We start from the raw sequence: 16,213 nt of genomic DNA on the forward strand, positions 1-16,213 counted from the left end.
CTAGCCTGTCCTGGAACAGTCTCTGCACAACAGTTGTGAAAGGAAAGAACCTCACTGGCTGCAAGGGAAGACTGAAATAATATTTAAAAGTTTACACTACAGAATACCACTACAGAATAAAGAGCCAGCTTAAGATAGAAGGGGTACTCTGGTGCAGATATGCAAGGGCAGGACATTTGTTATTTTACATTTATGAATTGTGCATGGTGTGTGCCTTTAAAATGTGGTTTACAGAGGGACCAATTGTGTGTTGGGAATGTGCCCCGCCCCAAACTTTGGCTGCTGAGCATGAAATTGTTCAGTACTGTATTGCCATATGAGGATTCCTTTGCAGACATATACAGGGCTCTGGATATTTCTTACTAACTTTAAATCGGGGAGGACTACTTTCTTTTCTGGCAGAGGCTGCACTCTTCTTTTCTTTTTTTGGTCTCCAAGGCTGTAGTAACTGTGCCCAATGATCTCACTGGGGAGTAGGCCCCAAAATATTTTACCCAAAACATTGGCATTTTACTATGTTGAATTTTAAAGAGGCAAAAAAAAAAATCACATCACTGACAGTTGACAGCTTTGGATCTGAGTACTGCAAAATGGGAGAGGCAGGGGACATTCCCCATTCCCAATTTAAAATAATCTGTGTACAACTATGCACATGTGCAAAAATGTATATTTTCGGTTGTTTTATAGTACTGTGAGTTGATTTAGAATTTTACACAAGTAGAAACATAGCTATTTTATGGATTGATGATTTAATGCAGGTTTATTAAAAATATAGATACAGAATTATTCAAAAACCCATCCCATCTCTAGCCAGGAACTGAAGCTCCCAAAAGCTAGTTCATGTAACTGCATGTTGTAATTCTTAAAATGCTTAGATTTAAACAGAACTTGTGGCTCCACCACCAATGCCACCCTTTTAATCCTGCAGGATGCCCTTCCTGTTTTGAAGCACAGACAATATCTCCATCTCAGAAATGCCAGTGTTAAGGAAGAAGAGGAGAGAGGATCTCATAGTCAGTTGCCTTGCTCAGATGTTTCAGACTGTCTGTGTCTATGCATCTGAGTCAGAGCAGATTTCAGAAGTTGTCTGGTAATGTGTATGGAAGAACAGGGCAGAAGGCTCATATTACATCACTGTCAACGGCCTTCACTTGCCACTTATCGCATAAGCTCGTACATAAACAGGTCAATTAAACCAACTGAAAAGTGTCATGAAGCTGGCAGTGGTGATGGCATCCAAAGCACTTTCTGCTGATTCAGAGTAAAAACATCCCCTTGTGACTAAGAGGAAGAAACACAACTGATTATAAGCGCGTACGTGTGTGTAAGTGCCAAGCAGAGAATGCAAGGGAGGGAGAATTGCTGTAACTTGCAGATGTTGGGACATCCCATCAGGGTTAGCAAGGGCAACAGAACTGATTCATAGCAGCGTAAAGGATAAATCCGAGAAATTTATTGCTGGCTTGCTCACTGTCTTGTTATGTCACTTTTACAAGTCAGGGACGTGCATTTTGACTGATCAGCACTCAGGATTTAGGCCAGCATTCATCAGATTCATTAAATATGGGGAAGTGGGTGGGGGATTATCTCTTCACCTTTGTATGGTAGAGGTGGAATTTTCACATAGAAGAGTTGCCACTTCGGTTAAGCTGAAAGGGGCTGCAGTCAAACATAATTTTAAAAAGAGAAGGTTGGTTGTATGGTTCAAAAAAGAGCTTTGAATTTGGCTGATTGTTTTGCATAAATATCTGAAGCATTTTCATTTAAAATACCATTGATAATTCTATCTTTTAAAAACTATTAAAATGCAAATGCAGATCTCCTAATAAAAACAGAAGAACTACAAGATTTTTTTCAGTAGAAGGAAGGAAACATAATTGAAACGGGGTGAATTTTATATCTCTTTCAGAAGATTAAAAGAGAACATTTCTGTACATTCCAGCAGCCTTTCTCAACTTTTTGACCCTGGAGGAACTCTTGAAATATTTTTCAGGCTTTGGGGAACCTCTGCACATTCAGGGATTAAATTGGCCAGAAGTTACAAAATTATTACATTTGTTTCATGGATAGGCCTGTATATATGCGTTAACAGTTCTTAAACTAAAAATAAAGAATGAAACTTACCTCTTTAATGTGAAGTTGCCCAAATTTGAAATAATTTTTTAAATCATGATCTTCCAGGGAAGCCCTAGTGACTTCTCGCAGAACCCTGGTTGAGAAACCCTGCTCCAGAGGATAAACCTATTCCAGGGCCAATGCAGCTAAGGCCCTTTTCCCTGCTGCCAAACGTCCTCACTCCCCACAGTGCATGTTTCTGAGACCCAGAACGCAAGTAGCAACATCCCTTGCTAGAGGAAAAATCAGCAGGTGCAGAAAGTTCAGAAAAATGGTCTTTTCACCATGCTATTTTCAAAGCGCTGTGTCTTATTTACTTCTAAAAATGAAGGAAGTAATATCACTTCTGCTTTGAAATTGTAAATAAAATACACATTTAAATTGCTATTAAATAAAATCATGGTAAAGGTACACTGTATATACCTTTTTCTTTTTTAATCTATCATTATCCAAAATTATATTTAAAAAATGGTAGGATTCTGTTTGTGAAATAGAGAATGATAATTAAGGAAATGCTATGATACATTGTTTAGAAGCTGTCATGGGATGAAAGGAATTATAGTTGATTAATCTTTAGGAAATTCAATTGATTAACTGATTACAATCCATGAGCTGCACAAACATCACATTGTGTGCATATGTGTGTGGGGTATACACACACACACACACACCCATATACACACACACCCATACATACATACATATACACAAACATGCATACACTCTGAACAAAGCCCAGTTGAACTGAAGTTTGTGTCCAAGTAGGTATGCTGAACTGTAGTCTTTTTTGTATAAACTTACATGTGATAAAACAATAAAGGGTTGTGAAATGGATTCTGAGTTCATAAAAATGCATCTTTGGTTATTCTTTTAGGAAAACTGGGATACTGTAAACTACCAGTCATCAGCATTATCTTTATTTCTAATAAAGAACTACCAACCTGGTTAGTTTTCTGGACCTAATTTGCTGCCAGTCTAGTGGTCATCCAGATTTTTGCAGCCCAGATCTGCTGTCTCTGGGCCCAACATAGGTTGTATAGAACCTTTTGGAAAATAAAAATGAAGGGTGGTTGCACCCAAGTACTTTGTTTAGAAAAGTCCCTTACTCTTCAGGAAAAAAAGAAAAAGGTGAACAGGGGTGATAGAAAGAAGGGCTAGAGGGGTGATGGGGGAGGATCTTCCATGTTTGCTTTCTGATAAATAGGTGTTTCTGATCAGTCATGCTCTCTATGCTACGCAACCATTTAGTCAGAGTATCTACACATTCCTGGCCTGAAAAAGCAACTTATCTCTAACATAGAGTGTACACTTTTGAGTTACTGAATAAGAGATAAGACATACTTTAATGAACACCAAATATCACTGGAATGGAAAGCCTTTTAAAACAATAGTGTACAACCATCCCAATTATGGGGCGGTGAAAGTGACCTAAAACTGTTTCTTTAGATTTTGCAATCTTGCTTTTTGTAACTGCCATCAAGATTTTGAATGAATCATTTGCTACCATCTCTTGATGTGACAGATTTTGTTGTGGAAATGGAGCAATAGATCCTATAAGAGAAAAAACGGAATCCAGAAAGAGTGTAGTGAAGGTCAGTTGATCCATCCCATGTATCGCATTCCCAATTTTAATTTTGTATCATAAGTACCTTCTTCAGTCTTTCTAGAAACAGGTATGATTCAAAAAGTGTAGCTCCTATTCTATCCACTGTTTTTGTGAAAAAGTCTGTTCCTGTTTTTAAGTGCTCTTACCTAATTAATGGCCATTGCAATAACTGAAATATATACTATCTGAAGTTCTTAGTACACTTTTCACTGAAAAGAAAACTTAGTTGTATATTTGTTGTTCATTTATTTTCCTTAATGGAGCAGAACTGCTGTCCCATGAAAAAAGCAATTAAGTAATCTAGGATTCTGGTAAGCTGTGATTTGGCAGTAGTGGTGCCTAACCAAAATCAAAAGGAAAACATGAAGGCAGGAATTTGTAATGATTTCATTTAACGTTTTGCTTTAAATTGTTTTTTCAGAGTTTCCAAATTTTTAAAAAATCCTGGCAATATATGCAGATAAAGTTCATAAATATGCATATGCATAGCTGCCAACAATTCAGAATTAGAACCAGGGTCAAGGTTATTTCAGTGTAGCACAATATAGCACTGCAGGGATAATTATCTGCTTTCCTCCCAGCCTTGGATATATGGTCTCTCGTCCTAGTCTTACAATAGATCCAGTCAAACATGACATTCAGATAACTATTTCTTTATAATTATTTAATTATATGTACAGTACATACACTAAAGGAAAACAGCCTTTTACAGCCCAGGTTCAGAAAAGGACTTGAAATGTTGATGGGACCAACATTAAAGTGAATAGACCCCACCTCCTCTTGGCATACAAATTAGGATAATATCCAACATGGCATAACAATCTTGTAAACAGGAATTTTTTTTTATTATTCTTGCCCATAATATGAAATTGTACACCAGTGTCAAATGGAGCTGCACAAATTTGCATCCAACAGCTGTAGCAAGCTGTTCAGACAAATGTCTTCCCCACTATCTCCAGAGAAATACAAAGTAGAAAGATGGTTAATGGTCTGGATGGATGGGGGACATAAGCTTCATGATCAGCCTTTCTGATGATTAATAGATAGAAATAATAATTTCTATAATACAACCTTCTATCCTTTTAGCATAGAGGCATGTGGCTAGAAGATTTTAGCCTTTTCTTGGAAGATCAAGCTATATCACAGAAGATAACAAATTCAAAATTTACCACAGAAAAAAAGAAGGTACAGTACCCCCTGCTTTTAATTTTAAATATCCAAAATGCAAACATTCAGTACCATGAGGATCAGTTGGAGAAAATTTATAAAAGAGGCTACCACTGGCCTACTACAAAGAGGATTTCTCTAACCCATAGTCCAAGTAAAGAGAGAGGAGTTTTATCATCATCATCATCATCATCGCCACCACTACCATCTTTACCACAAGATGATTTTCAAAGAGAAAAAAATACTAGATTTTCAGGAGTATGCTGCTGTACTCTGCCCTGGTTAGACACAACTTGGAATATCATGCTAACAATTCAAAAAGGTCAGGGAGAATTTGAATCAAGTTCAGAGGAGGGATACTAAGATAGTGAAAGATCTGGAAACCAAGCAGTATGAGGAATAGTTAAAGGATCTGGGTATGTTTAACCTACAAAAAAGACTGCAGAAAAATATGATAGTCTTCAAATATATGAAGGTCTGTCACAGAGAGGAAGGACTGATAATTCTCCCAACAGTATTGGAAGGGCAAGACCAGAACTAATGGGTAAAAATTACGAAGAAGGGAGTTCAGACTAGACAAGAGGAGGAACTTCCTGATTGTATAAGCTGTCAGGCAATGAAACAGGCTGCAACATTAAGTGATGAGTTCTCCCTTGCAAGAGGTCCTCAGACAGAGGCTACAAAATCAACTCTCAGAAATGTTCTAATACATCCTCAGCAGGAGTTTGGACCAGATGTCCCGTATGATCCTTTCCAAATTTATGATTCTTTGAAGTATGATTCAAGGGTCACATAAAACAGAATTTCCTAATTTGTATAGAAATAAAGACAATGAATCTTGACAAGCACAATAAAACAGAAATTAAAGATCTAATGCAACTTCTGGCTAGAACAATTATCTATTTCTTCCAAAAATAGCACACTTTCTGAACAAAAGAATAATCTGCTTCCCTTCCAGGATTTCCCTTTTCCTGGAGATTCCAGACTTTAATCTGAGGATGTGAGGAAATCTTAGCTCCATGTTTTTCCCAACCTTCATTCCCAGTTTCTTCCTCTATTGCATCCTGTGGTCCTGCCTTTGTTCTTAGAAGGACTCAAGCTTTCTGCCTCCAGCTAGGAAGGGGTATGTCTGTGCCTACATGACAAAGAGTATAATGAAATTACTGCATTCTGCATGAGGGGATGTTTATTGGGAATGTCAAGGTTCTGCTGCCTGGCAAGGAAACTGCATTCACAACAGATGGGAATTCTGGGAATTGCAGTTCCAAAACATCTGGGGAGCATCAGATTGAAAAAGGCTACTCTACAAAGTATTATGAAAAGTAGGAGGTCTTATGGGCAAGATTATCCATATCCTCAAATTCATCAGAAAGATTGACAATAGTCCTGGTGGTTTTGCAGATACAGCTATTCAAGGTCAGCAAATCATGCAAAGGAAAGATGAGGATCCTTTTCATTATTTCGAAGTTTCCACAGAAAATAGTTCTCTCTCTTTTTTTTTTAGATGGTGTCAAGGCTGAGCTGTAGAGAGCTGTCAGCACAGAGTTGGAAAGCTGAGCTAGGGAAGCTGAGCCAAGAAATGCATGGAAACAAAGCTGACCAAAAATGATGGTGGTTGCTCAAGTACAATCCCAACCCAAATAAGACGCCTTTATAATGTTTTCTGACTTGGGGGGCCCAATAACCTACCTAGGTAGGGCAGGGCTATTCCAGAACTTTGAGGAACGTTATTGTCAAGAAGTTAAGTCCAAGTTGTGGCCCTGGAAGCTCAAAACATGGAGCACCACACAGAGAACTAACAGGTCCTGGTTGTGTAGCTCAGTGGCTCCTAATAGGCTTCTGTAGAAATTCAAAAGAGTTCCCAACTGGCAATTGGGCTGGCTTTCTAAATTGGCAGATGGAAAATTGTATCCCATGGTGGATATTTGAGCTATCTGAAGGAGTGTAAGAAATTGCCATAACTAACTGCATCCACACAACATTCTTATCATAGTAACTGAATTAACCCACCTTCTAGGCTTGCACATTACATTGAGTGACAAACTAAAAAAAACCAGACTGGGTTTGCTAATCCACAAAAAGCCTAACTAAGCTTGGCACATTATGCAAACGCAGCTGCTAGGTCTTGAATTGACCTGGTTCAGCCTGTTGTGGGAACAAAGTGACAGACTGTTTATTTAGTTTAATATTTTATTTATTTTATTGGCTTATAGGCAATTCCAACTGCAAATAACTGAGCAGCATAGCTCCCACTTTACTTAGGTTAGATTACAAAGAATACAAAAAAACTCAAAGCATATCAATAATAGCATAATAATAATATATATAGTCTCTTTTTTATTGGTCTTCCAGAAAATTAGTAGGGAAGTGGCCGCTCAGATATCTGGGGGGGTGCTGTTCCATTGAAGGGACACAGCAATTGGGAAAACTTTCTTCCATGATCATTCTTGTGATGACATTTCCTGGTGAAGGGTCATGGAGATCTACCTTTTAGTGGACAGGCAGATACTACTGGGAGAAGATGGTCCTGTAGATAGTCTGGTGGATATCCATACTGTCAAAATGAACTGGAAGGAGTTCTCCAGGATATAGATAGGCTTTTTTCCAATCCTACCTGGAGATCCTGGGAATTATACCTGGGATGCTCAGAATACAAAGTATGTGCTTTGCCACTGAGCTATGACCTCAAGCTTACTTTAAGGAATTCTATGGCTAACTAGTGCTTTCTGGTAAGAATCCTTAAAATGGGTGCAAGAAAAATGCAGCCCTCAGGACTGTTAGAAACACAGGAAGCTGTTTTACACTGACTCACACCCCTGGAACATCTAGACATAGCAGTTTCTCCACCATTTCCACCCCTAGAGCAGTGTTTTTCAACCTTGGCAACTTTAAGAGACGTGGACTTCAACTTCCAGAATTCTCCAGCCAGCATGGCTGGCTGGGGAATTCTGGAAGTTGAAGTCCACGTCTCTTAAAGTTGCCAAGGTTGAAAAACACTGCTCTAGATTGTCACAAATTAGTTCAAACTGATATTTGATTAGCTTCACTCCTGGACCTGAAATGCTGACAACTGGAAATATAATCAGCCAATCATTTCTCCAGCTGAATAACAGGAAAGTTTTAAAAAGGGACTCCAAGAGCAGACTCCTGCCCCCTAAGTTGCAGTCCCCAGAGTAACAAAAACTCTTTCCTCTGCTCTACACAAAAGAAGCTCCATGCATGCATACAGACTCATCATGCTACTCTCCTTTTGGGTTAAGCAGCAATATGCAAAAGGAGGGACAGAAAAACAGTAATCCAAATAAACGAAAGGCCTGAATAAGGAAAGGAAATATAGCTAAATCTAAAATGAACTTTTAGATTTAAAAATGAACTTTTTATTTCAAATGGCCCCAATACCGATTTCAGAAAAAAGTTTGCAGATTTTTTTTTCTTTGGCAAAGAACAATTAACATATTCATATGGAGTGGGGGAAAAAACGAGAGTAAAATTCATCTTCCCATCTTCGGTAAACGTTCTAACAAGATAAACAAAGAAAATAAATTGCTAGAAAATCCCCACTCTGCACACATTTTTAGAACATGATGCATGCACTTGTTTCGCCCTTGGACAGAAAAAAATAAGCAGTTGTTATTCTACTGAAGGCACACTTTCCTGCTTCCTTTAAAAAGCTTCTGCTAGCTGTGATACGGGACAACCTTGTGTGGCTCAGAGGGGTAGGCGGCAGTATTGCAACCGAAACTCTCCCCACGACCCGAGTTCGATCCCAGTGGAAGCTGGATTCTCAGGTAGCCGGCTCAGGTCAACTCACCTTCCATCCTTCCAAGGTCGGTAAAATGAGTACCCAGCTTGCCAGGGAAGGTGACGACTGGGGAAGGCAATGGCAAACCACCCCACTACAGTCTGCCAAGAAAACATCACGAAAGTGGCGTCCCCCCAAAGGGTCAGACATGACTTGGTGCTTGCACAGGGGACCTTTCACCTTCACAGCTGTGATGCAGCAGGCCATAGCATGGAGGCCTTTTTACAACCTGATGCTTCTTACAATAGTTCCAGCCATGGCTGTAGGCTGTAGAGTACAGCCTTTACTACCTGAGTGGTGTGGGGAGAGTTGTGTCTTGTTTGAATCCAGAAGGTGGGGGTAAGGTATGGCAGGTGTTTGTGACTGGCTGCTTATATAAGCAGGGAAAATCAAGCACTTTTTTACAAAACAAGGATTTGAAACTGACTAGAAACTTATTAGAATGAGAAAGGTAAGATATTGATCCGATTACCTGCAGTTGTTCCTTAGCATCATAGGCACACATTCCTAGCCACAGCAGCACCAAGATTACAAAATACGTGTCCTGATGTTACATGCAAGTAGGTAAGGGGTGAAGTTTGCATCACCATGTCACCTTTCAGCATTTGACCTCCTTGGCCCACCTGTGGACACCTATACTGAGCATAGCAAGACTGCACTGGACTATGCCTAGGACTGGGAGATGTAGTGAAGGAAGAAGAATGCCAGTAGAAATACAAACTGTTGCCCAAAATAATGGTTAAAATCTAGTTGTCCTCTGGTTTCAAATGAAACCGGTACGGAGCCAGAAAAATTACAACTTAGCCCTCCAAAAGCTGTGAGCTTATATGGATTTTGCAGGGTTTTGGATGAGTCTTTTCAGTTTTCTCTTATGATGCTGGGGGAGGAACTGAGGGACTTTATAGGTAGAGTAGGTGTTCATATATGCTGTATTACTGAATAATACACTTAGGCACAAACTAGTTTGCAACCCAGCATTGCATTCAGCACATCTGAAGGAGACCAGGTTGAGGAATGCTGTTTTTAGAGGCTTCCTCAATGTCAGTACCAAAGTTACATTTTTCAAGTTGTTGCTCGCATATCACCCTCCCTATTTGCTTCCTTGCTTTCATTTTCCATCCTCTTCCTTCTTTATCTGAAAAACAGTAACAAGACGTCCTCTTGTTCTGAAATTGCCTATGAAAGCTGCTCCTTCAAAACAAAGAATCTTGTCTTGGAGAGAAGAACCACATGTACTCATGTGCGCACACACAGATATGCTGCATTCAGAAAAGGGCGGGGGAAGCCCCACTGATTCTTCGATTTTTCTGGAAATTGCAGGCCCAACATATCTGCAGGGCAGCAGATTAAGTTAGGGCATCCTACCATCTCTGTCTGCATGGCAGGGCTATAATATGTTTCCAGCCCCTGCAGTAACGTATCTCAAAGATTCCCCAACTTGCTGTTTTACTGAGTACCTTTATCAGATATTTCTTCATTTACAACTCAACGGTTGATAAAAGCTAGGAATTTAAACCCCATTTGGGTTTTCCATTGCAAAACCTTTGGCATGCAGCTGGCAATAGGTACAAAATATATCTCATAAAAGAACTTCTGCCCAAAGTACAGGTGTAATGGTTGCCTAACCTAACAAAACCAGGCTCACCAGTAGACTCTAGGAAATCTGGTTTATTGAAGGATTAGTATGCAAGTACAGAGAAAGCTGAGAATGAGCAAAAGCGCGCCAAATACAAATTAAGAACCCTCGGCTCAAAACGTAAGACCTCCCCCCACCCGGCTGTTCTAACCACACCCCCCCCCCCCAGGTGCCAGTAACTGTCTTCACCATCCCTGGGAAAGCAACCTTGAACATTTGAGAAAACCCAAACACTTTCCATTCCCTCAGCCCAGAGATAACGGTCCAGGGTATGGAAGCCTCCCTTCCCTGCAAATCAAACACGCAATTAACAACTGACACGTGAAGTGTTACAAATCAAATACGGGAGTAGTAAATGACATGTGAAGTGTTACGATGTACCAGGCACATTGAAACAGTGAACATGACATACCGCCCCCTCAAAGAATACTAAGGCGCAGGTTTCATAGGATAAGCAGAATGAAAACGTGCAACTAAGAGGGGAGAGCGCACATCGCGGGCAGCCACCCACTCTGGGTGGGAGAAATGCTTCCATCGAATGAGGTACTGCAGTGTGCCACGCAGCCGGCGAGAATCCAGGACCTCCTTCACTTTGAAGTGCTGCTGCCTGTCAATCATGATTGGCGCGGGAGGAGCGGGCTGTTGGTGCCAGCGATCGGAGTGGGCGACGGGTTTGAGCAGGCTGCAATGAAAAACAGGGTGTAAACGTCTAAGATTGTGTGGCAGGTCCAATTTAAATGTGACAGGATTCACAACAGCGACAATAGGAAAGGGACCAACAAACTTAGGTGCCAACTTCTTGGAAGGTTGAGAAGATTTGATGTACTTGGTAGATAGGCAAACTTTATCCCCCACCTTAAAAGGAGGCTGAGGTGCACGTTTCTTATCAGCATGGAGCTTATAAACCGATTGGGCGTCAGCCAATGCTTGCTGGATGACTGGCCAGGAATCCGCCAAGTGCGCAGCCCAATCTGAAGGAGATGAAGGTGGAACGGTGGGTTGAGGGAGATCAGGAATGGGTACAAAGTCCCTACCAAATACAGTACTGTAAGGCGTGTGTCCTGTGGACTGATGAACGGAGTTGTTGTATGCCACTTCGGCAAAAGGGAGGAGATCAACCCAATTGTCTTGTTGATAGTTCACAAATGAGCGGAGAAACTGCTCAAGGGTGGCATTAAGAGCCTCCGTGGCTCCGTCAGTCTCAGGATGCCACGCAGTGGATAAGGCTTGTTTAGTGCCTACCAGTTTTAAAAATGCCCTCCAGAACTGGGAAGTAAACTGTATCCCGCAATCCGTGACCAAACGGGAGGGGCTCCCGTGGATTCTGTAGATGTGGATTAGGAAAAGGCGGGCTAATTGCTGCGCAGACGGAATGGAGGCACATGGAATAAAATGGGCTTGCTTAGAAAAGTAATCTTTCACCACCCAAATCACAGTTTTCCTCTGGCTGGGGGGCAAATCAACGATAAAATCCATGGAGACCTCCTCCCAAGGGCGGCAGGGACTGGCGACAGACTGCAGCAAACCCTGTGGTTTGCCCCCCTTCCGTTTTGACATGGCACACACTGGGCAAGAAGCGACATAGTCCTTGACATCACGTCTTAAGGAGGGCCACCAAAATTGCCTGCGGACCAGGTGTAGGGTCTTTACAAATCAGAAATGACCTGCCAGCTTATCATCATGAGACCCCCTTAAAATTTCCTTTCGCAAACTGTCAGGCACATAGAGGCGATTCTGCCTCCACGCGAAGCCTTTGTCAAAAGTAACATTGTCTCTATTCGCTTGCAGCCAGGTGTCAGATTTCAGTTCAGAGAGAAACTTTTGTTGCAATTGGGAGGGAACAGCCGGCGCTCTAGCAGCCGGTGAAACTGACACTGAGGGTAACCGGCCCTGGGCTTGGCTGCACGTGACAGCCTGCATCCCCAACTGAGGCTCTGTCCAAAGTGTCCCGACGACGTCAGGTGCCTGGGCTGAATCCTGAGGCAAGTGGGAAAGCGCATCGGCCAGGAAGTTTTTCCTCCCCGGGATGAACTTTAATTGGAAATCAAAGCGGCTGAAGAACTGAGCCCAACGAACCTGTTTAGGGCTGAGCTTACGAGGCGTGCTAAGGGCTTCCAAATTCTTGTGGTCAGTCCACACTTCAAATGGACATTTAGCCCCCTCTAAAAGGTGGCGCCAAGTGTCTAAAGCCGCTTTCACCGCAAACGCCTCTTTCTCCCAGACATGCCACCGTCTTTCTGTTTCAGAAAACTTTCGGGATAAATACGCACAAGGCTTGAGGCAGCCGGCAGCATCTGCTTGCATCAAGAGAGCCCCAATGGAAAAATCAGAAGCATCCACCTGGACCACAAAGGGTTTATCGGGATCAGGATGTTGCAGGATAGGCTCAGCAATGAACAGCCCCTTAAGTTTGTCAAACGCCGACTGGCACTGAGGCGTCCAATGGAGCACAGCCCCCGGGTTTTTCACCCTGCGTGTGTCGCCCCACCCCTTGGTTTTTAGTAAATCAGTTAGAGGCAATGCAATCTCAGCGAACCCCTGGATGAATGGGCAATAATAGTTACAAAAGCCAAGAAAACTTTGGAGCTGCCTGCGCAGGCGCTCCCAGTCCACAATAGCTTGTACCTTGGCAGGATCCATTTCAACCCCAGCATCTGAAATTCTGTACCCCAAATAGTCCAGTTGTTTTTTGTGAAATTCACATTTGGAGAGCTTGGCATACAACTCTGCCTTTCTTAGTTTGCTAAGCACCTGTTTCACCAAACGCTCATGCTCTTCCATCGTTTCAGTGTAAATCAATACATCATCCAGATACACCAAAACCCCCTTAAACAAATGCTCATGCAACACCTCATTGATCAGCTGCATAAACACCCAAGGTGCCCCTGCCAACCCAAACGGCCGAACCTTGTACTGGAAGGAGCCCAGCGGGCAATTGAAAGCCGTCTTCCATTCATCCCCCTCCCGTATAAGGATACGAAAGTATGCCTCCCACAAGTCCAGTTTAGAGAAGATTTTCCCCTTAGACAGATGTGCTAGCATGTCTTTTAGGAGGGGCAGAGGGTATTTATTTAGGACCGATACCGCACTGAGCCTGCGGTAATCCGTACACAGTCTCAAAGTCCCATCCTTCTTTGCTCGGAACAAGACAGGGGCACCCACCGGCGAATTAGCTGGCTCAATAAAACTCCTAGCTAGATTCTTGTCCACAAACTCACATAGCACTGCCAGCTCCTTTTGCGTCATGGCATAGATTTTAGGTTTGGGCAGCTGCGCATTAGGGACCAACTCTATGGCACAGTCAGTTCTCCGGTGAGGGGGGAGTTGGTCCACCTCCTTTTCTCCAAACACATCTGCAAAACTCTGGTACTGCTCCGGCAGGCCCTCCAGGGGGGCGGCCGCGAGATGCGGGGTCGCTGCCGCCGCCCTCCCCACTGCATCCTGCGGGGCGTCTTCTTCTATAGGGATTTGGTAGAACCCATCCCCAAATGTCAAAGTCCGGTGCACCCAGTTTATGTGTGGGTTTTGTTGGACCAACCAGGGCATCCCCAGAATGACCAACGGCCCTCCCACAGGTGCCACGACAAACGGCAGCCCTTCCCGGTGGCTACCCATCTGCAAAGCCACCATACCCGTAAAATGGGTGACTGGCTTCCCCCCCGTCGTAGAACCATCCAACTGGGTAAAAATCCTAGGGTGTTTTAGGGGGAACGTGGGTAATTCCAACGCATCCACCACGTCCGGGTGCATCAAGCAGTGGGAACACCCCGAATTGACCAACGCCCATGCTTCGACAGTTCGGGTGTGGGAGCCCAGCTTAACTTTCACTGACAACGTAGGAAAGTTTCCACTCACCGAGGGGTAGTCGCACCCTCCCTCTTCCACCTGCCCAGCGGCGCCCTTTAGAGAAGGTGGCTGGCGTTTCCCGCCGGCTGGAGCAAATCAGGCTCCCCCTCCTCTCCGAAATACGGGACTCCTCCTTCCTCGCCTTCAGCCACAGCCGCTTTCATCTTCCTGGGCAAGGTGGGTGACTTCCCCGACGATCTCCCCTGGTGCTCCTCAGGCTTCCCTTTCGGGCATGCCGCTGCTCGGTGGCCCTCCTTCCCACACCGGAGGCACTGCCCTTTCGCGTAGCGGCTTTCCCTCTCCTCCTGCCATGCCGTTCTTCCTGCTCTGGCTGCAGTGCCCATGGGTTTGGCAGCTCTCATCATGGCCATCTGCTTGGGACCCCTCTTGCTTTGAGCAAACTTTGCGTGGGCCTGTTCCACGTTCCCTGCTAGCTGTATCCAATCATATAGACTGATTGGGTCTGCTCTCCCCAAGGACCACCTCAACAATTCGGGTCGCAGACCATCCTTGAACATTTCTATCAGGGTTGTCTGCGACCAATCATCCACCTTGGCAGCTAGAGCTTGGAACTCTAGGGCGTAGTCTGCTACCGACCTTGATCCCTGGATCAACTCCCTCAGGGCCACTTTGGCTTTTTCCTTTGCTAACGGGTCAGCAAAGTGTAACTTGAGCGCCCACAAGAAGTCCTTGAAGTCGGTCAATTCTAGGGCCTCCATCTCAGTCAATTGTACAAACCAATCAGCTGCCCTGCTTTCTAGTTTGGTGGCCACCGCATTTATCTTAGCTCTCTCTGAAGGAAACAGTGTCCCAAATTCCTCCATATAGCTCTTCGCATTTGTCAGGAAAAATGACAGCTTCGTGGGGTCCCCATCAAACTTGACCGTAAAGTCCCTGTATCTAGCGGCCAGCAGGCTCTTCTTCCTCTCCTTCTGCCCAGCCTTTTGCTTAGCACCCATCGATCTTTCATCTGGGGGGGGGGGGGAATCCGAAATCCTGACTTTGGGTTGTTTCCTCTCCCCCCTTTCCATTCTCCTTCCTCAGTCGTCCAAATGCCGTGGGGGTGATGGGGACGATCGTCTGGGGCTGCTAGATGGCGAACCCGCCCAATGTCTCCTCCGACCTTTCATCCTCGCACCCGGGGAGGGGGGAGGAGAGGGGGACGACTGTCGGGAGTGGTGCTCCCTTCTCTCCCCGACTGGGTCCCACAAAGCCAACGATATTTTCAGCACCATTGCCTCTAGGGATTGCAACCTGGCGTCCCACCCTTGTGCTTTCACGGGGGTTGCAGAGTCCTCCGACCCTCTCTCACCGGCCACGGTCACACTCGGGGACAGTGGGTACCCCGGCTTCCAAGATGTCTTCGACGTCCCTGGTAGGGGTCCCTGCTCCTCATCCCTCATCACCTGTTCGGTCAGCGCCTCCTCCACCTTCTTCACCACTTTGGACTTCACAGCCTTGTGGATCGCAGGACTGGGACTCGACACCCCCGACAGGTCCTCCGACTCCGGAGTGGGCTCTCTCCCACCTCTTTTAGCCGTGGAATCTGGCTCCCCAGCATCTGAATACTCGCTCTCCCCCGAGAAAGGAGTAGGCTCAGTCATCGCTAACTCTGGTTCCTCACAGATTGCTCTGGATAGAGGTTAGCGGTAAGGGTTTAAGGATTCTCAGGTTTATGTAATGGTTGCCTAACCTAACAAAACCAGGCTCACCAGTAGACTCTAGGAAATCTGGTTTATTGAAGGATTAGTATGCAAGTACAGAGAAAGCTGAGAATGAGCAAAAGCGCGCCAAATACAAATTAAGAACCCTCGGCTCAAAACGTAAGACCTCCCCCCACCCGGCTGTTCTAACCACACACACACACACACCGAGGTGCCAGTAACTGTCTTCACCATCCCTGGGAAAGCAACCTTGAACATTTGAGAAAACCCAAACACATTCCATTCCCTCAGCCCAGAGATAACGGTCCAGGGTATGGAAGCCTCCCTTCCCTGCAAATCAAACACGCAATTAACAACTGACACGTGAAGTGTTACAA

Source organism: Candoia aspera, chromosome 1, assembly GCF_035149785.1.
Source record: "Candoia aspera isolate rCanAsp1 chromosome 1, rCanAsp1.hap2, whole genome shotgun sequence".
Classification (NCBI taxonomy): Eukaryota; Metazoa; Chordata; class Lepidosauria; order Squamata; family Boidae; genus Candoia; species Candoia aspera.